General features: G+C 36.4%; 1 protein-coding gene across 1 annotated transcript in view; it reads left to right on the plus strand.

The window, feature by feature from the left end:
- Dusp16 (dual specificity phosphatase 16) overlaps positions 1–21,540 on the plus strand; it is a 91,052-nt gene that overhangs the window by 19,413 nt on the left and 50,099 nt on the right. The gene's annotated exons all lie outside the window — the stretch shown is intronic.

A 21,540-nucleotide genomic window follows, 5' to 3' on the forward strand; every position in this document is an offset into this window, starting at 1 on the left:
ATTTTTTTAGATACTAGGTCTCACTAAGTTACTGAGGCTGGATTTGAACTTGGAATCCTCCTGCCTCCGCCTCCTAAGATGCTGAGATTATAGGCACGTGCCACTGTGCCTGACTGTACTTGTTTTTGGAAAACATCTTTTTGGGTCTAAATGCCAGGAATACATTAGAAATTACTCATCTGATATATTTATTGCTTGTCCAGGGCTCTCATGTAGACAGCAATTAGTGGTAGTAATTGTGGTGGTTGAGGTTTAAGGATGCTATATGAGTTCTGCTATACTATGCTTATAATTGTTTTTAGGTTTCGATACTTGATATTTTTATTTATTTTTTGCATCTGATAGATACTGATAATCAGTCTTTAGAGAGCCATTTTAATTGTTAGATGTTATTGCCATATTGTTCTGTAACTTAAAATTTTCTCATGCTAATAGGAAGAATGGAGTAATTCTGCAAAATCCAGCAAACCAAGTAGAAATGGGTGAGGGATGTATGTATGGTTATTCAGAATGACTGAGTAGTTGCTAACAATTGTGATAGAAGCCAAGATAACTAGTCTAGCATCACCTTTGTGCTTGCACATCTGTGTCATCCATGTTGCTTTCTGGCATCTTGCTTTCTGGCATGTTGCCAGGTCTTGATGGAATATCATCAGTCCCTTCTCTCAAAATACTAAATGAAGCTAGGTATGTGAATGAGGAGAGAATGCAGGGGACTGAGGCCACCTCAGAAAACTACAGTGTGAGAAGTTGCAAAATATCCAGAGCCACCAAGATCATGTTACATTTTTTCCCCGGCTTTGGGTACTGGGGATTCAATCCAAGGGTGTTTTATCACTGAACAACATCCCCAGTTCTGTTTTTATTTTTCATTTTGAGACATGGTCTTACTAAATTACTGAGTATATCACTAAATTGCTGATTCTGGCCTTGAACTTGTGATCCTCCCGAGTTGCTGGAATTACAGGCATGTGCCACCATGCCCGACCCAAGATCAGTCATAATCTAGGTCACAACAGTGAACACAAGGATTGAAAATGCATTTGGTAGCACTAGGACAGTTTCATTGTAAAAGTATGTCTAGGTTCTTTAGGGCTTTCCCTCATCAACCATTCCTTTGATCATAGACTTTTCATTAAATTGTGAAAAAAACAGGACATAGACAAAATAAAAAGACACAACTAACCTGTGGGTGATAGTTAGTAGACCCAATTTCCTTAATGCAGTCATTTAAATTTCCCCTCCAAATTATAGAATTTCATAAATTTACAATATATAGAACTGTCAGATGTTTTTACTATCCATTCATTTATGTCAATGAGGAATTAACATTTCAATACTGTAACTTAATTTTTGATTCCTAAAAGTATGTGATGTTTGTACTATGTAACATCAATGTCACTTGTAATGGAAGTTCTTTTTCATTTCAGATGCTTTAGCGTTTATATATTGAACATGAGAATGGTATGCTTAGTTCCAGGATCGTGATTTGGTTATCATTTCTTTGATCCATTTTGTATTTGGTGGGGAAAGATTTACTGGGAAATGTGACTGAAGTAATCATACAATTTTGACTAGATGGTGACTTGTAAAATATCATTAGACTTCATTTATCCATGAATCCTCTTATTTATTATTAGAGTGACTTAAGATTTGACCATTATTTGTGTAATAATAAGATTATCTAAATAAACATGAAATGAATATATAAAAATGTTTTGATAGTGTCACAAATCAATTAATATACTTAACATCAATTACAAAAAATAAGGAAAGTCGTGATTATCTTAGTAGATTCAGACAAAACAGTTGTTAAAAATCTAGTACCTGTTCATAGTAAAAGTTCTTAACTACCAGAAATAGGGGCCTCCTAAATATGATAAAAGGTATTTATAGAAATCATACAACAGAAGCTTACATAGTATGTAGAATTATTATATAGTAAATTTAACTTTTTGAGCAACTGTCATACTGTTTTCTATAGCAGTTGCGCCATTTTATAACCTAATAGTGCAGTGTTTCAATTTCTCAATGTTCTCACCAACCCTTTCTGTGTGAGGTACCACTTGATTTTTTTTTTTTTTTTTTTCGGGTACCAGGGATTGAATGCAGGAGCACTTAACCACTGAGCCATATCCTCAGCCCTTTTTCTTATTTAGACAGGGTTGCACTAAGTTGCCTAGGGCCTCCTTAAATTGCAGGGCTGGCTTTGAACTTCTGATCCTCTGCCACAGCCTCCTGAGCTGCTGGGATTACAGTTGTGTGCCACCACACCTGGCCTCATTTGGATTTTGACATAGTTGTAGAAGCAACTTAATGGAGAAACAATAGTATTTTTATTAAATTGTGCTGAAACTATTAGACATCCCTGTGTTTTTTTTTAAAAGCTTAACCCAAACCTTACATTTTATAAAAAACGTAACTCAAAATGGATCACTGACTTAAATGCAAAACATAAAACATTACAACTTTTAGAAGAAAACCAGTGAAACTATTCGTGACCCGAGTTAGGCAGAGAATTCTTACCTATGACACCAAAAGCATGATTCATATGAGAAAAAATCGATAAACTGGACTTCATTGAAATTAAAACTTGCTCTGCCAAAAGTGCTATCACAATAATGAAAAGACAAGCCACAGGTTGGGAGAAAATATTGTAAATCACACTTATTAAGATGTGTATCTAGAAAATAGAAAGCACTCTTAAAACGTAGCAAGAAATAAGCAACCAATCTTGAGCTAAGGATTTGAAGCCACTTTCCCCAAAGAAGATATACATTTTAAGGGTGTCTTGCTGTGTTTTATTTTATATTCCCCTATAAACTAATAGAAATAATACCCATTAGTTTTTAGGGGAATATAAAATAAAACCACAGTGAGATGGTTTTACAATGACAAAACAAACACAAATTCTGATGATACCAAGTATTGGTGAGGATGCCATCAGAGTGTTGGAATTTTAATGCATTACTGATGAGAATGCAGAATGGTATAGCTGCTTTGTAAGACATTGGAATAGTTTCTTTTAAAGCTAAATATATAATTATCTGCACATGTATTTAAATGAAAATTTGTGTTCTTATAAAAACCTATACTCAAGTGTATATGCAGCTTCAACTATAATCACTAAAAGCTGAACAACCCAATTGTTCTATAGCAGGAGAATAAATATATAAATGATGCTGCATCTCTGTAATGTCATATTACCCAGCAATAAAAAGATTTATGCAACAAAATGGATAAATCCTTGGTTTTAGTAATGGGGATCAAGCTGAGGGGCACTTTATCCTGGCGGTGCATCCCTAGCGCTTTTTATTTTTATTTTGAGGAAGGATCTTACTAAATTGCTGAGGCTGGCCTTGAACTTGGAATCCTTTGCCACTGTGCCCAGCAACATGGATTAGGTTAAGTGAAAGAAGCAACTATCAAAAGACTGTGTATCCTGTATGATTCTAATTGTCATGTTCTAGAAAGGCAAAACTGTAGGAATAAAAAACAGATCAGTGACCAGGTGAGGTGGTGCAAGCCTGTAATCCCAGTGACTCTGAGGCTGAGAAGGATTGCAGATTCGAGACTAGCCTCAGCAGTTTAGTGAGATCCTGACTCAAAATAAATTACAACAAACAAACAAACGGGGAGGGGGGGGAGGGGAGGGGAGGGGATGTATCCTTGGGTTCAGTCTCCAGTATCGCAAAAACAAACAGATTGGTGGTTGCCAGAGTTTGAGGGCAGGGAGGAGGTGTTGATTACAGAAGAGCTGCATAAGGGATTTTTTTGGAGTGATGGAAGTTTTTTGTACTTTGTGTTGATGGTTACATTGTTCTATGCATTTGATCAAAACTCATAGAACCATACACCAAAAAGTGTGCATTTTATTTTATGTAAATTAAAAATAAGTTTAGTGAGATTATTGGATACTAGGCCAGTAAAACAAAGTATGTATTTCTGTATAACAGTAATATTTAGAAAATGAAATTTTTTGAAATGTAATATTTATCATAGCATCAAAAAATATTCAGTGCTTAGGAATGAATTTAATGAAAGATGTTTGAAACCTTATACAAGTTTATTTTCGTATTCATATAGCAATGTAAATAGCGAGGTGGCCAAAGTAATATTAATGAAGGACAGAGTTGCAGAATTCATAGTACCAGATAAGCAGTATGGAATAAATTGTGGAATAGAATTGTGTCCTGAAACAGAAATATGTGTGGACATACTTAATTTATGAATAAAATGTTACTGTACAGCAGTATGAAAGGAAAGATGATTCAGTAAATGATCCTGGGTCAATTGCATATCCATATGGAAAAGTAAAACTAATTTTGACTCCTCCCTTACATCATACATAAAAATAAATTCTAGGTCTGTTGTTAGATCTAAATGTGAAAGATTTTGAAAAGCTTCTAGAGCTGCTTAACCATATTAGTCATAAAAAAACAAAACACTACAACACTGACTACTTCAGATTTTCACAAAACAAGGACATTCTACCCATAATCTGGATATCAATACCAGTAAAGCTAACACTGATTTAATAGTTCTGTGTAGATCACCATTGAATTCCAGTGAATTATGACTACATACTGACCAAAATGGCTAAAAATTAAAAATAAACAAATTGAGTGTGGTGGTGCATACCTGTAATCCTAGTTACTGATGAGGCCAGGGTGGGAGGACTGCTTAAGGTCATGAGTTTGAGATGATCATGGGTAATATAGTGAGACCCCTGGTTCAAAAAAACCAAACCAAACCAACAAAAAGTTCAAAAACTTGAAAATACTAAGTGTCAGCAACTGATTTTTCCTGCTTATGCTTTGAGGGAGATGCTGCTGAGTAGAAATAACATCAGTGTAATCTTACCAGAGTTGTAAGGCCTGGAAGTCTCTACTGTGCCTTCTCCTCTTTGTGTTTGTTATTTGTTTGGGGGGAGGGGACTATGTGTACCTGGGGTCTGAGGAAGGATGAACTGTCTTCCCTATTCTTTCCTTCTGTTAAGTCATTTCTGTAGTGAAAACCAGCAGTCCGCGATTCCTGAAGATGGATTGTGCCTTGTGAAGACAAGTGGCTCCTGGCAGGAAGCAGCCAGCCTTTAGGGATCATCCTCTTCAATGAGTAGAAATTTACTGGCAATGAGGTTCCCCTCCCACTTCTTCCAAACTTCCCTTGGCCAGAGGTTATTTGTGAGTACAAAGACACTGTGTAGCACCTTAAGGAGTTGAAGTAGGAGACATCCAGAGTAAATATATGTAGTTCAGGTAGATTTATCACTACCTCCTTGACTTCCAGACAGTGCCTCTGGAAATTCTTTCTTTCCCACTCTTGCAGTACTATCATGGGAATTTTGCAGTTTTCTACGTACAAATCTTATTTCTTTTATGAAATGCCCACCAAATTTAGCGGACCAAAAAACCTTATACTATACAGATGCTTGAGAACAGTTGTATAAATGAACCACAATTAGATGTGCTGAATGTACATTTTTTTTAAATATTTTTTTTTAGTTGTACACAATACCTTTATTTTGTTTGTTTATTTTTATGTGGTGCTGAGGATCAAACCCAGGGCCTCACACGTGCTAGGCGAGCACTCTACTGCTGAGCCACAACCCCAGCCTGAATGTACATTTTTTAGCCTAGTGTTTCTTTCTCTTGGATATCAGTAAAATTTTATGAATAAAAACTGACTCCATTTGAATAACCCCCTCTTTAAAATAAATAACTATTGGCCCAAAGTTGGGAAAGGTAGGGAGCCCTTTCTTTGATGTGATATAGATTGACTAGAGGCCCCAATTCTGGTTTCCATCATTATCTTATTTAACATTTACAGAATGGGACTAGAGTGAGGAATTTTGAAGGATCATATACCCTTGTAATGGTGATTAGCTTTTTTTTATTATTTTTAAGTTTTTTTTAAGTGGACACAATATCTTTATTTTTATATGGTGCTGAGGATTGAACCCAGTGCCTCACGTATGCCAGGAGAGCGCACTACCACTTGAGCCACATCCCCAACCTGATTAGCTTTTAATAAAGGGAAATTCCTGGGATGAAGCTATTTATTTAACTTGCATACGCTGGTAGATCTGAATTCTATCTTGTTTCCTCTCAACCTTTAAAAGTCTTCTTGTTACACTTACAAAAGTGTGATTCACCTTATATCTGCATCTAAACAATGCTGTAAAGAACGTCTGAAAATTAGATTTTGTCAATCATGAACTATTTTATTAAGCCATTAGGGGATTCTAGCCCAGCATATTCTTCTGTTTTTTTTGCATATCATAAGTGAATTGTTTCACTGGTTTATTATTATTGAATTATAGGGGCTATAACAATGGGGAACTCATCTCTTACCTAAAAAATCTATTTAGAACTCTTACTTCCAGCACATATTATAAAACATGAACCTAAAGTAATAAGTCAGATGAATCACAGTATTGTGTAACCAAATTGCTTCTCCCACCTGTTTATGTGAAAAATACTAATGCTTGGTTCCTATTCTTAGAGATTCTGATTTATAGGTTTGAGGTACATTGGAATATTTAAGAGCTACCCAGATGAAACCAAGTTTCAAAATTACGGATTAGTTAATAAGTTATTAATCCTCTCCTGAGTTTTAGCAAATGTTCAATTTATAAAATGGTATTCTTTTACATACTTTAATTACCTTGTTGTATTCTTTCTGTGACCGAATGAAGTAGACAAGCTTTTGCATCCAGGATTCCTTCTCCTTTACTAGTGATCTATGATGGCTGTTGCCTTACTCTTAGATTCTCTGCTTCACATCTGGCTTTTTTTCCTGTAACTTTGCCAAGGCTGGCATTTTGGTGAAGTCAGCCTTCTTCATATCCACATGCATCAAATGTTTAAATGGGCACATTAGTTTTCATCTTTGAAATCCATTGCTTTCTATGTTTTTCAGGAAACAGCTTAAAATTTGCAAAATGTTTGATAAGCCCTATAGGGTTGTAGAAACACGATTCTCTAGAAGTTCTCGTCTCTCTTCCACCACTGATAAATGTGTGGTTTGGGAGAAATACTTAACATTTTGTAAAAGGGACAATATTTATCAAATGACACGTAGTAGACTAACTGGAAGTTCTTCAGCTATGAGATTTTGATTATCTCTGACTTCTAATCCAGCTTTTGTACCTTTATGTCCCCCAGTGAGAGACTGAAATCAGGTTTTGTCAACTGAATAAATATGAACATTGAGAGAAGGACCAAAGCTGTCTTTGGGATAATATTTTTCATATTGCCTGATCCTGTGAGCTCCTGGGATATTTTTTAAAAATGTAAACTTGCAATTTCTATTCTAGACCCAAGAATCAGTCTTCAGAGGTAGCCTACATGGACATTTTCATCAAGCTCCTATGTGATTCTTGTGATCAGACAAAAACAGGAAATTGTTGTATATGAAATTGAGCATAGTTGATAATCAGTAAATGAACACACATCTGTTTCCTTAACCCATATTTTTTTCCTGGAATCCTACAAATTAGGTAAGGTGCACAACCCCAGAATTAAAACAACCACCACTATTTGTGAAGGAAAAAGCCAAGTGTTTCTTTTATTGAATGTAGAGGGCCTTTGGATCTCTTGTTACTTAGCATTTTGTGGTACTTAAGTTTGTTGATAGTAAATGCCCATATGTTTCTTTTAATCCTACTTAAGAATATGTTCAGTGAGGGACTCAACAGGGGAGCTTTGTGAGCACTATTCTTAGGGTCTTTGCCATGGACCGTATTTTTGATAAGAAGGTGAAATGAAATGTTTTAGTGTGTAAGCCATTGAGCTTCATAATGGACTATCTTATGGTCTGCTTTATGTTAAGTTTCACTTGTGGCAATCTTATTGTATTTGTAATGATTTTGCTTCTACTTTTTCATGTGGAAAAGGAACATTGCTCTGTACCGAACTCTATATACGTATATTGCTTTTTATGGAATACATATGAATGAATACCTTGTACCTTATAGCATGCTTATCATAGGGTTTTGTAATTACATTTAAAATTTTTCTTTAGTATTTTTCATATTAATGTTCATAGGAGGATGATACTATATTAAAACTCATATTGGTTAATTACTTATGCAAATAATTTTTATTAGTTAATTCAGAGAATAGGCCCTAGTACTTCAATTTCCACATCTTCCTCAGAACAGCATGAGCATGACATGAATTTTGACTGATTAAAGAATTTGGGAATTAGGAGTATAGCTCTGTTAGAGCATGTGCTTAGCACATCTGAGGCTTGGGTTCAATCCCCACACCACATATCATTATTGTTTGGATACTAGGTGTCCCCCCAAAGTTCCTGTGCTAATGCAGGAATATTCAGGAGGTAGAATGATTGCAAGAATATTCAGGAGGTAGAGTAATTAGCTTATGAAACCTAATTCATTCATCCTAATTTGAAAGGACTAACTGGATGGTAACTATAGGTATGTGGGGTGTGGGTCACTGGGGTCATGCCCCTGAAGGGTGCATCTTCCCTGTGGCCCTTTCTCCATTCTCTTTCTCTCTGCTTCCCAGCTGTGATGAGCTGAGAAACTTTCTTCCTCCATGCATTTCTGCCATGATGCTCTGCCTTACCTTAGGCCCAGAGCATTGGCATTGACTGACTATGGGCTGCACCTCTGAAACGATGTGCCAAAATAAACTTTCCTCCTCATCAGGTATTTTAGTCACAGTGATGTAAAGCTGACTAACACACACACACATGGAAAAAATGTATAAAATACATATGTGTACCTATACATGTGTTTATATAAAATATGTTTCCTGTTATGAAAGTTTTGTGTATACATATATACACACAAAAAAAACTTGAAATTACAGAAAGATATGTAGAAGAAAATCATTGTGGCAACATTCAGAGTCCATTTCTGTTTATATTCTGATTTACTTTATTTCAACCTTTTATTATGTCTAATTCTTCTGGTTTATATATAGTGATCTAAGAAAGCTTGAACCTGCACATAATGCTTATTTTGCTTTTATTAGCTTATAGGAGGTTAAACTATTTCCAGGTGTTATTATGATTGAATAATCTTATAATGTAGTCTAAGTGGCCATTCTCCGTGAACACGTCAGTTCAGTCCCCACACCAAATACTGTTTTCGTTTGGATATAAGGTGTCTCCACAAAGTTCCTGTGCTAATGCAGGAATATTCTGACATAGGAGACTTGTAATTATGCGTTTCCTCATCTCTCTTTGGAGTTCCTTCTCTATCAAGTTTGTGTTAAACTGAAACCCAAGAAAGTTATTTAATAAGGCCATATTTGTGCCAGTCATATAGACTATCTCCAGTGTCTTGGCTTTTTCCTTTCTTGTCAGGTTTTATAGTTAGGCAGAGTCCATTCTTAGACAACTAAAGCCCTCTGGGCTGTAGCTAGGCTCCTTATTTCCATATTCTTCTTATTTCAATCCATTGTAAATAGTTACCCAAGTGAAATTCTTCCTCACATTATTTTTATGAAGCTTACAGTGGCTTCAACGGCTTTAGCCTTTCAGCATGCTTTCTTAGCTGGCCCCTTCCACCACATTTTATTTTTTTACTCACTGGTACAATCTGTGCTTCAACCAGGAAAATCTGTGCACAACTTGCTCTGCCTCTACCTTTGTTCATATATTAACTTTATTTGTAATTTTTTTTCTTGTACTCTCTGGAAGTTCATGTCCCTTTTTTCCCTCAAAATACCCCTTGAAATTTACATTTTCCCCAGAAACTTCTCTCTGACTTACTGTACATACTTCTAGCATGTTTTTTTTTTTCTTTCTCTTTTTGGTACTGGGGATGGAACCAAGAAGCACCTTACCACTGAGCTACATCCCCAGCCTTTTTTATTTTGAGATAGGGTGTTGCAGAATTGCTTAGGTCCTCACTAAGTTGCTAAGGTTGACCTTGAACTTGTGATCCTCCTGCCTCAGCCTCCTGAGTTGCTGGGATTACAGGCATGTGCCATCACTCCTGGCTTATGTTATCTTTTTATATTTTTTTCAAAATGTTATGTTTTACCTATTTATTCAGTTAATGTTGGAGGCTTTGTCTTGTTTTTCCACATTGCCATACATTGGTTTTGAAGCCTAAGTTAATTAAATTTAAACCAGTGCAGATGCTGGTGTTTTTCAGAGTGGGAAATTAAGACTTGGGTAGAAAGGTGTTTGTTCTGCATGTGTCATGCCTGAACCTAATCTTAAGGATTTATAGAAATCAAAGTATAATACAATGTAAAGATGACAGAATGATGTCTTTAAAAAGGAAGAAAAACAAAAGAATAGCAAACAGAAATGCCAGCCTCTCAGACTTTCATTGCAGGGCAGGTGTTTTGTGGGAAATCTTTACTTTCTTTGGACTCATTATTTTTTTTTTATTACCACCAGAGATTGAGACCCTATCTTTTGAGATAGGGTCTCGCAGTGTTGTGAAGGGCCTCATTAAGTTGCTGAGGTTGGCCTTGAACGTGTGATCCCCCTGCTTCAGTCTCCCAAATCAGTGAGATTACAGGAATGTGCCTTCGCACCAAGCTGGACTCATTGGTATTTATTTTCTGTGAGATATAATTCATTACTATTCATTTTACTATTCAAATTATTTGTGAAATCCTTTAAAAAACTTAACTAATAGAGTTACTGGGAACTGACATAGGAGACTTGTAATTATGGCTTTCCTCATTTCTCTTTGGAGTTCCTTCTCTATCAAGTTTGTCTTAAACTGAAAGGAGAACCATTGGCTCACCCAAGGCTGGTGGGAGAAGGAAGAGGGCAGAGCAGAGAGCAGAACTGCTGACACACGTGCCAATCAGACTTTTTTGTTAAGCCATTTTTGTCCACATGTACAGAGGTCATGTTCCAGTTTTTGAATTTGAACATTAGATTATAAAATAATTCACAAGTTCATTTTCTAAATGACCTAGTATGGAAAAACCCTGAGAATTTGTGTCTTTGTGCAGGGAGGCAGACAGAAGTTAGAGCCCCAAGGGCACATCCCTAACCCCCCTTCAACTAGGATGCACCCCCTGTAGTTTCTACCACCTCCAGTAGTCCATTCAGCTTTGACTGCATTGATGATCAGAGCCTTCATATTACAATCACTTCCTAAAAGCCTCACCTCTGTACATTGCTGCATTGAGAACCAAGTCTTCAACACCTGAGCCTTTGGGAGACATTCCACATACAAACTTTTAACACTTGTTGTAGTAACAATACATCAAGGGCCTTGGCAGTTTCCCCCAAAACAAAACAAATCAGTGATAAAGGCTTAACCTTAGGAAGAAGTTCTGCTATAATCATAGAGAAATTAAGAGGAATTTAAAGAAGAAAAGGGGTGAGATGGGGAAGCACAGCTTCTAGGAAAAGATACAAATTGCAATTGGATGATGTGATGGGGTCAAATTGTGATGAAACAAGAATGAAAATTACTTGTGGAACAAGTAATTGAGGGACCAGAGGATTTTCCAGTTCCCATCTGGAGATGCTTTGCCAGCCTTTTGTCTCCTCCTCTCTTGATGTTGTGATTCTCCAGCCCTGGACTTGGCTCTGTCTCTGAGGACCTTTGCGGTTCAGCTTCCTGATGCCACTAACTCTCAGTGCCCCAGAAGGGAAGTGTGAAGACAGATACAGGGATTTAGTTGCACAGCTTAGGATCCTGGAGTTGAGCAAACAGTGATGCTATGGCCACCAACTTCCTCTGCCACCTGGCCTCCCTTTCTTTTTTCTTTAAATGATACAGTAATGAGTCCCAGAGGAGGCTCCTGCATACTATGGGGCTGGCAGAGAAGAAGTTGTTTCAGAGCAAGCCTTGGAAATCCCCTACCATAAAAGGAATTATCTGTAACAGATGCCATGATGGTTGTGAAACTATTAATGTCTTAGAGTTGCCTGTTTAATTTATGTTTTGTGGGACATTAGTTTTTTTCTTTCTTTCTTTTTTTTTTTTTGGTGATGCTGGGGATCGAACCTAGGGCCTTGGTGCATGCAAGGCAAGCAGTCTACCAACTGAGCTATATCCCCAGCCTGGATATTAACTCTTTAACATGACTGCTTAATGATCAAATCGGCCCTGGTACTCTCCTATAATGGCACTTTAAGCAATATCGTAAACTTACAGCAATATCTTCATATTTTTAGTTGAAAAAATCCTCAGTTGTTAGTGATGACCAGGTTCCTCATTTTGCAACTATGAAAATACAAGCTTGGTGATGTCAAGTGATCCATCTATATGCCTTAACATGTTAGTAGAGGAGTTAACTAGGAACAAAGTCTCCTGATTCATAGTCCACAGCAGTCTTTTTTTTTTTTTTTTTTTTTTTTAAGAAACAGTACACCATAAAATCTCATTTGTTTTTAATTCCTAGGATTAGTTTTGGTTCCAAGGAGCAAAGAATCTGAGCTGGCCTGGACTGTAGATGATTGGCCCAAAAAACTTGGGAGAAGGAAGCCTGTGGGGTAGAGTTTTTAGTGTGTATTAACTTTTGTAGCTTCTGCTTTTACTGGTAGTGGAGCTGAGCAAGGGGCCTGCATTACCCCTGGGCCTGGCTGGTGTCCCATTTTTTTGAGGCCCCAGAGTTATTTTTAGCCCTAGGGCCTTGGAAGCAGGTGTGGTCTGGGTTTGAAGGCCATGCCTGGAATGTGTTCAAGCCTTGTTGTGCATGTCTACTTAGAAGCTGACAATAGTGACCTAAGCCTTTTCCATATATTTTGTTGGAGGAATTTGTACTTTTCCAGTGAAAAGTTATAAGTTACACTGAATTGCATTTGTGATGCCTTAAGCAAATTTATTTTGGAAACTTTATCAACTGAAACACAATTTAAGAGTATTAAGAATACAGTACTTATGAAACAATGAACTATAAATTTTTTGGATATAGAAGAAAGCTTTGTATTAAGAGTCATACCTTAATTGGCCTGTTTAAAAATTCATGTTAATAGTCACAAGTGATTTAATTTTTGATGGGCTGGGAGTGTTGCTCAGTAGTAGAGCATATGTTTTGCATATGCAAAACCCTTGGTTTAATTCCTTGAACCAAAAACATTTAAAAATAAAATTTAACTTTGATATTATCACCCCCCCCCAACCTTATTGCTATTTAAAAGAATTCTGTTTTTCTTTTTTTGTGTGTGGTGCTAGGCATTGTGTGCTAGGTGTTTTCTCTATCACTGAGATGTACCCCTAGCCCTAAATGAATTCTTTTTTTAAAAATTTGTTCTGATTAGTTATACCTGACAGTAGAATGCATTTTGACACATTGTACACAAATGGAGCACAACTTCTCCTTCCTCTACTTATCCTGCCCTATTCCATACTTTTCTCAACAGTTCTAAGAAGAGGAATTACAGCAGGCCTGGTGCTGGTATCTGGTCTGTTTATACCATGCCCATTACTAATGCTTTTTAAGCTTTCCGAGGTTATGGAAAATAATATAAAAATTATTTGTAATCACCTAAGTAAAACTATACTATGTTTTTTGTGCATATAAAATATATATCTACATCCTATGTGTTTATACTTAGTGGGTATTTGAGGTTCTACTTTATGTAACTGTTCTGTGCCCTGATTTACTTCACTTTTATATATCATGACCCTCCCTGGATGTCAAAAAGTGTGCTCTTAAGACGTTAGCAGGCAACCATCATTTTTGAATGTTGCCCGATAGTGTGTTGAAGGATTTACCATAATTTTTAATTAACTTAGTCCCCCTTCTTAACACATATTGGCCTTTTCCAATATATTTCATGTGTGTTTCACCTGAAAAGTGAAGAAGTTTTTTGTAAGTCATTTTGGAATTATCTTTGTAAACCATTTAGAAATTATCTGCAGGAGAGAATATAGTTCAGTATTATAGTTTTACTTATTTTGTGAGATTTGAAATACATAAAATTTTGGGATATTAACTATTATAAACTTGGACTCTTGTGGAGATGGGTGAGAGGTTTGATATTTGTGATTTCTAATTGTATTCCATTGCTTTCTCCTAGAGCCTTTGGAAAAATTATAACCTCTCTCCTGTTAGACTGTGTTCTAATTATCCAGACATTTGCACTGATCTTAGTACTTTTAGTAATCTGTGCACGAAAGTACACACATCTTTCACATAGTAGATCTTTTTTTTCCCCTGGGAATGAAATGGGTAAAGGTGGTGCATATGGATGAAGATTATAAATTTACATTATTGTTACCACCTCTGGTATACAGTAGTCTAACTTAAAAGTCCTTGTGTTAAATATTTGATCCACCTTTTGACAAAGACACTAGGAAAGCATTTTTATTATTCTAATATGAAGATCCTTTAAACTACTTTCTTGTTATGTAGATTTTTTCAAACATACATCTTGCTTAAGATGTCATCGATATTTTACTATATTCCATACTATAAAATCAAGACTCTCATTATATAAACCTTTGTGGGGTTGGAAGAGTTGTACTTAACATTCATAGTAATTTTTCTTGTTACAGTATTTCTTTTCATTATTTTAGCCAAGAAATACACTAATGTAGGAACCATAGCTTTTCCCTTTGAGGTGGTAAAGGAAGAAACTGCTGAACTTTTGTGTGTTTCTGTGTATGTGTTATGTATATTAAAATATTAAAGATTCAGTTGCCTGGAAATGAGTAATTTCCAATATATAAAATTATTGTTTTTTTTTAAAGAGAGAGTGAGAGAGAGAGGGGGACAGAGAGAGAGAGAATTTTAACATTTATTTTTTCTTAGTTTTCGGCGGACACAACATCTTTGTTGGTATGTGGTGCTGAGGATCGAACCCGGGCCGCACGCACGCTAGGCGAGCGCGCTACCGCTTGAGCCACATCCCCAGCCCCTAAAATTATCTTTCTGAAGAAAGACTGAATGTCTGCCTCATCTTCTATTGGCATTTGCTCAAATTGGCATTATTTTGGTTATTATATTTGTTGGTCTCAATCAAGACTTTGACATAGTGAGAGCTAGTCTTCTAGGTATCCACGTAGCTTGCTCTCTCACCTCTTGGGAATCTTTACTTCAATGATATCATCAAAGTAAGGCCTTCTCTGACTATTGTAGTTAACCTCCTCAATACCCCTTTTTTATTTCCTGCTTTATTTTTTCTCTCCATAGCACTTAACCACAACCAATCACACAGAATGTTGTTTTGCTCTTGTTGTTGTTGTTTACATGTATCACCTATAGTTTGGATTTTGTTTACCTATTATTTTTGTGGTGCTGGGGTCTGAACCCAGGCCAAGCACATGCTAGGCAAGTGCTCTACCACTGAACAACACTCTCAGCTCTATAATTTGGATTTTGATTATCCCTCAGAGGTCTATGTGTTAAAGCCTTATTCCCCAGGGTGGCACTGTTGGGAGGTGGTGGAGCCTTTAGGAGGTGGGGCCTACAGAGAAGTCATCAGGTCATTTGGAGTGTGACCTTGAAGGGGATTATGGGACCTCAGTCTTCTCTTCTGCCTTCTTTTCATCCATGATGTGTGATCCCTTTGCTGCACACTCCCAGCCATTGCCTTTTGATGTGCTCACCAGAGGCTCAAAGCATTGGATCTGCCCAGTCTTGGACTGGAAACTCCAAAACTATGAGCCAAAATAAAACTTTTTCTTTATAAGTTAATTATCTCAGGTATTTTGTTACAGTACCCTGTCACTAAATTAGAATCTTTATGAGGGCAATTTTTTAACCTCCTTAATTTGTAACTAGGTAATACATTTATAGTTATAGATTATAATGAGCAATTATTGTTTATTGTTGCATTTTCATGGTAGTGCCTGGCACTTATTAGGTGCCCACATAACTACCCATTAATTGAATGAGTTACAGCAGTCTGACATGATGAAGATAACTAGAATGCATAAGTTGTCCCCATCTTGACTCTGTTTGGCTTGCTCTGAATCTCTCTTCTCCTGTTTCCCACCTACCTTTATCATAAATATCTTTCCAAGATACTTTCTGTTCAGCTCTGAGATTAAACCTGTTTAATTGAACATGTTTCTTCTCGCTTAGTGACTCTATCCAGGGATTTTTCCTTTCCTCCTCCCTAAGACTACCTCTATACTCAGGCTCTTCTAGTGGGTAGGAGGATCCTTAGTTTTGGGTCAGGGCACCCAAAAGGAGGAGTCGGTTAAATAGAAGAGTCAGGGAGCACTGGGTGCAGGAAGGGTGTGTATAGGATAGACATGTAGTGGCAGGAGAAAAGAGGAATTTAGGGAGAGAAGTAGGAGAGCTCAGGTTAATCAGGGAATGGAGGCTGGTGAAATGGGTGAGTGTAATATGCAAGAGGCAGTAAGTACACCGAAGGACATGGACTCCAGTTGATCCAGTACCAAGAACATGGTGCTCTTTGCTGGCAGAAACTCAGTGAAGGCTTCTACAGATCTGGCCTTTGCATGGACTGGCCTGTGTCTAAAAGTAATGGCATTGTATTATAGCCAATCTTTGTAGGTTGGCTGCTATTCCAGCTTTCATGTGTGGGTCCTTGAGATATATGTAAAAAGCCTGAGCTTCTGGTCAGAGTGGATGCTTTCAGCAGTGTGGTGTATCAATGAGAGGTGGCAGGTTTGATCATGCTAATTGTCTCCATGTGTAGTACTATCTAGACAGCTTTGGTTTGGTATATTCCATTATTGCCATCACTAGTCAGAACAATGTGTCCTCAAGTTTGGGTAAGAAAATATGGTCAAGACACTAGTAACCAAAACAAATTATGTCATTGCTGTCTTGGCTTTGATGAAGGTATTTTTTTTGTTTTCTTTTCAAATGAAATTTATTTACAAAATTCAGCTGTCTGAATTTCTTAGTCTTCTATTAAACTACAGCATATGAGGTAAAGTTGCTTTACGGTAGAATTAAGAAGGTTGGTGCTTGTGGTGGTGTTGCCTGCCTCAAGACTGCATAGCCTACTGTTTTTTTTTTTTTTCTGCTTTAGATAGGTTCATTTTGTTTTTCTGTTATTGAAAGTTGGTATTTAGTATTTTGCTGAAAGGCTGTTTGGTGTATTTTGTTGCCTGTTTCTTCAATTTTATTTGAGGGAAAAAATTTAAATCAGGCTTGTAATTAAACAAAAGTAAATTTTTCACCTGATTATATCCTTCTCATAAACTCTCTGAGAATTGGAAATTGAGCTCTAGCCCAGTCAAATAGAGCTAAATCCCTCTCCTCATAGAATAAGTCTTTGAAGCACCTCATAGGATCCTTTTCCTTCTCCTGAGAATTTCTTTTTGTAAAAGAAAATATTTAGAATGGAGGTGTGCCCATTTGAGCAGGAACCCCTGCCTCCTTATGGATCCCTTGTTTCAGACTATCCTTTGAAATGTATGGAGCCTTGTCCCTTACCCCACCTGCTGTGGGCCTCAGGAGTGTTTTTTAGGTCAGCAGTGCCCAGTGGCAGAGGAGCTATTGCTCTTGGCCAAAAATAATACAAGGGTAGAAGCAAAAGAGACCCTCCCCCCCACCTTTTTTGAGTGGAGTGTATCTAGTGTCAGACTGACTGACTTAGAAGTTAGGAGGGTGTGTGTTAAATTGAAAAGAAAAATGTCTTATCTGAAAAGATGAAGATGTTTAATAGAATTATTTAAAAATCTTTTTTTTTTTTTTAAATCCTGGTTGGGCACTAGCTGAAGGCAATAAGCAAACAAAACATCTTTTCCCTTAGCTAGTTAATTTAATGGCAAATAATTGATTCTTTTATAGTCAAATTTTAGATTGTTCTTTTAACTAAAGCAGGTTCCCCTTGTTCTCATTATTAAAATAAACTTCTCAAACGTAACTAATTGAGTAGTATACTTCATTGATAGACTGTATTTTTGCAAAGTTGGATATAAAGTGAATTTCAATACATAAAACTCCAGTGACTGCCATTTCAAAGTCATAGGTATATTTCCTTAGGTAACTGAGTAGAATCCTAAAACATAAAATAAATTACATATAACAACACAGAAAAGCTTTAAAGATTGTATATTCCAATTAAAATTCTATTTTTAACTTATTAGTGTTAAATGCTATATAGTAAAACATAAGTGTTCTGCTCAAATGTAAAATATACCAGAAATGGCATTTCTTTTTATAAATTTTTTTATTGGTTGTTCAAAACATTACAAAGCTCTTGACATATCATATTTCATACATTTGATTCAAGTGGGTTGTGAACTCCCATTTTTACCCCAAATACAGATTACAGAATCACATTGGTTACACATCCACGTTTTTACATAATGCCATATTAGTGTCTGTTGTATTCTGCTCCCTTTCCTATCCTCTACTATCCCCCCTCCCTTCCCCTCCCATCTTCTCTCTCTACCCCATCTGCTGTAATTCAGTTCTCTCCCTTGTTTTTTTTCCCTTTCCCCTCACAACCTCTTATATGTAATTTTGTAAAACAGTGAGGGTCTCCTTCCATTTCCATGCAATTTCCCTTCTCTCTCCCTTTCCCTCCCACCTCTCCTCTCTGTTTAATGTTAATCTTTTCCTCATGCTCTTCCTCCCTGCTCTGTTCTTAGTTGCTCTCCTTATATCAAAGAAGACATTTGGCATTTGTTTTTTAGGGATTGGCTAGCTTCACTTAGCATAATCTGCTCTAATGCCATCCATTTCCCTGCAAATTCCATGATTTTTGTCATTTTTAGTGCTGCGTAATACTCCATTGTGTATAAATGCCACATTTTTTTTTTTTTATGAAATGACATTTCTTTACTCTGATTTTGTTTTTGATCATTTTGTTATACTAAAATGTTGTGTCTTAATCCCTGGGTAAATAATTTTAAATACTTTATTTATGAACATGGGATACTTTGCAATTATTTCTTGGGTAGCCCTGGTTAAGTTAGTAGTCTTAAATATGATAAATATTGCCTTATTGACTTTAGGGTATCATTTGAGAGAGTGAGTTTCCTATGAATGTATACTATCTCATTTTAGCTTTAAGTCAGAGTAGTTATAGATGATGTTTGCTTATCAGGATGCCATAAAATACTTTGATGACCCTCTGAGCACATTGTTATTAAGTACTCTTTAGCTTTTAGATACCCTGGTAAACAGCTGATTGAACAGAGGTAATTCTAGGGTGTATGGGGGAATTGTCTGTTATACATGTTTTATTTAGATATAAGGACACATATGAAAGAGCCATGGATATATAAACTGGTTCATTTTCTGATAAAATGTTGAAAAAAATCAAATTGGAGTGTTGAGTGAAAGATGCAAAAACTGCATATGCAGTGTAACCATTTGAATAGAGGAGAGGAAAAGAATATATATTTGCTTTAATCTGTATTAATTAAAAAAAACTTTGGAAGAAATCAGAAAAAAATTTTAACAGTGGTTACAATTTAGAGGGCAAGATTGAGATCTGGATAAGGATTTGAGGAACATTTTCAATATATTCTTTTTCATTTAAATATATTGAAGTTTCAACAAATTTCTAACATATAACGGACACAAACTGTACATATGCATGTTACACACATATTTTAGACTTTTATTTTTCTAATCATATGACTATCTGTTAAAAATGGGAATAAATTAGTTATAGCTTTAACAGTGGGCTAAGTAAATACAAAACCTGTTTGCCCTGGATTTTGTTATGTGTAGTTGGACCTTTATGATTCAGTCTAAGAATCTAAGAACTTCTTGTAGAAATTTTGGTTAAGGTTTGCTTGGTGATGTTGCAAATTATAAAATGTTTTCTTGTCATCTTTTAAATCCCACTTGGTGCAAAAGATCTTGAAAACAAACGGTCACAGACAGGTCTCTGATTTGGAGTACTGACATTCTTCAGGTAAATGGAGAAAAATTTTAGAGCTGTAACCAAGGATGAGTATATTTTGTTTATTTAGTTGTAGTTGGACATAATACTTTTATTTTTTTATGTGGTGCTGAGGATCAGACCCAGGGCCTCACATGTGCTAGGCGAGTGCTCTACCGCTGAGCCACAACCCCAGCCCCTTAACCAGAATTCTTAATAAACAAGGTTAAGGCCATTGTTACCTCATCCTCCACAACCCCTTGGCAGGCTATGCCTCTCACATAATTCATTTAGGACTACAGAAAATCAGACATTGGCCATGAAGGTGTACTAGGAGGGCTCCAGCTGGCCTCAGCACAACACTTGAAAGCATGTAACTTAATTCTCACTTCACTTTAAATCCTTTGCTTCAGTTATGTCCTCATCTTAGAGTCAATTTGTGTCTGTCACTGCTGCCTGGTTGTCTGGGGAGGAATGATCATTTTCTACTCTGCATAACTGCCTGCAGAAGGGAGCAATGATGATAGTTTCCCAGTCCAACTTTTGCATGTTTTCTGTTTCTCTCTCCTTTTGTTCATTGATCCGCTAACCCAGATCACTGCTTTGTTCCATCCGGATTTTATCATCGAGAGGAGCCAATCAGACCCAGAGACTCAGTGCCATTGTTGGAATCAACTTGCTCTTGTTCTCAGATTTCTACTTTCTGTGCCACCCAGGCACCCTTGTGGACAAGTCAAGTTATTCTTTCCCAGTCCAGTTCCATTATGGGATCAGGCACTTAGGGAAAAACTGGGTAACCCAGTAGCAGAAGTCAGACAATCTGAGTATAGGACCTTACTTTGCAGTGAACGGTGTCACCAAGCAGTCAGGATTTGACAGATGCTTGGTAGGTGCTTTGTGAAAGTTTATTAGTTGATTGGCTAGGGCTTAATTATCAAATTCTCTGCTCTAGTTTTTTTTTTCCCTTGAGATTAGAGATGACTATGTACCTCATTGATATGAAGCTATACTAAAACTAAATTCATTAGTGTAATGAAATTTGTTTCCTGGAAGACAAGACATGGACACATAATATATTAAATACAGCTGATTTGTAAAATGAGTATATAAGATGATTTCTCAGGTGCCTTCAACTCCCATGTGTCAGACTCTGTGAGAGAGGTTGCAGCTGCACTGTAGCAGGGTAAAATTATTTCTGGTTTTATTTGCAGTGTGATACCTTTTTAAAATTCCAGATGTAAGCCAGCTTTGTTCACCAGTGCATTTAGAACATTTCCCCCTCCCTTCTCTATTTGATGTGTAGTTGTTTTTTTACCTATAAATTTTAAATAAATTAGATAATTTTGTCCTCAGAACAATTTTTTTTTTGGTGAGGAAACAAGGCCACTATTACATCTTTATTTTGTAGGTGAGGAAAATAGTTTAGATAGGTTATATTATTTGTTCAAAGTTGCATAACCAGTAAATGTCAAGGCCACTTCTCAAATTTGTAAGTATAAAATAAGAAAATATGACCCAAAGAAGTTTGAAGACTCTATCATCCTGATCTGAAATCAGTTAATCAGATATTTATTTAGAGTCTTAAATTGTTTTTGGAACAAGGAGGGTTTTATTGTAATTTATAAATGGATCACCTTAGATTTATAGCACAGTAGAAATAAGAAATGTAATACCAAATCTTTGCCATCAATTAGTTTATCCTTTGATTGGATAATGGTTGAATGTTGATTGAATGTCAACAGTAGACACAGTTTAATGTGGCAGATGATTTCTTATAAGCAGAGATGGATCAAGGGAAATAGGAATCAGAGAATA

Source organism: Ictidomys tridecemlineatus, chromosome 6 (genome assembly GCF_052094955.1).
Source record: "Ictidomys tridecemlineatus isolate mIctTri1 chromosome 6, mIctTri1.hap1, whole genome shotgun sequence".
Taxonomy (NCBI): Eukaryota; Metazoa; Chordata; class Mammalia; order Rodentia; family Sciuridae; genus Ictidomys; species Ictidomys tridecemlineatus.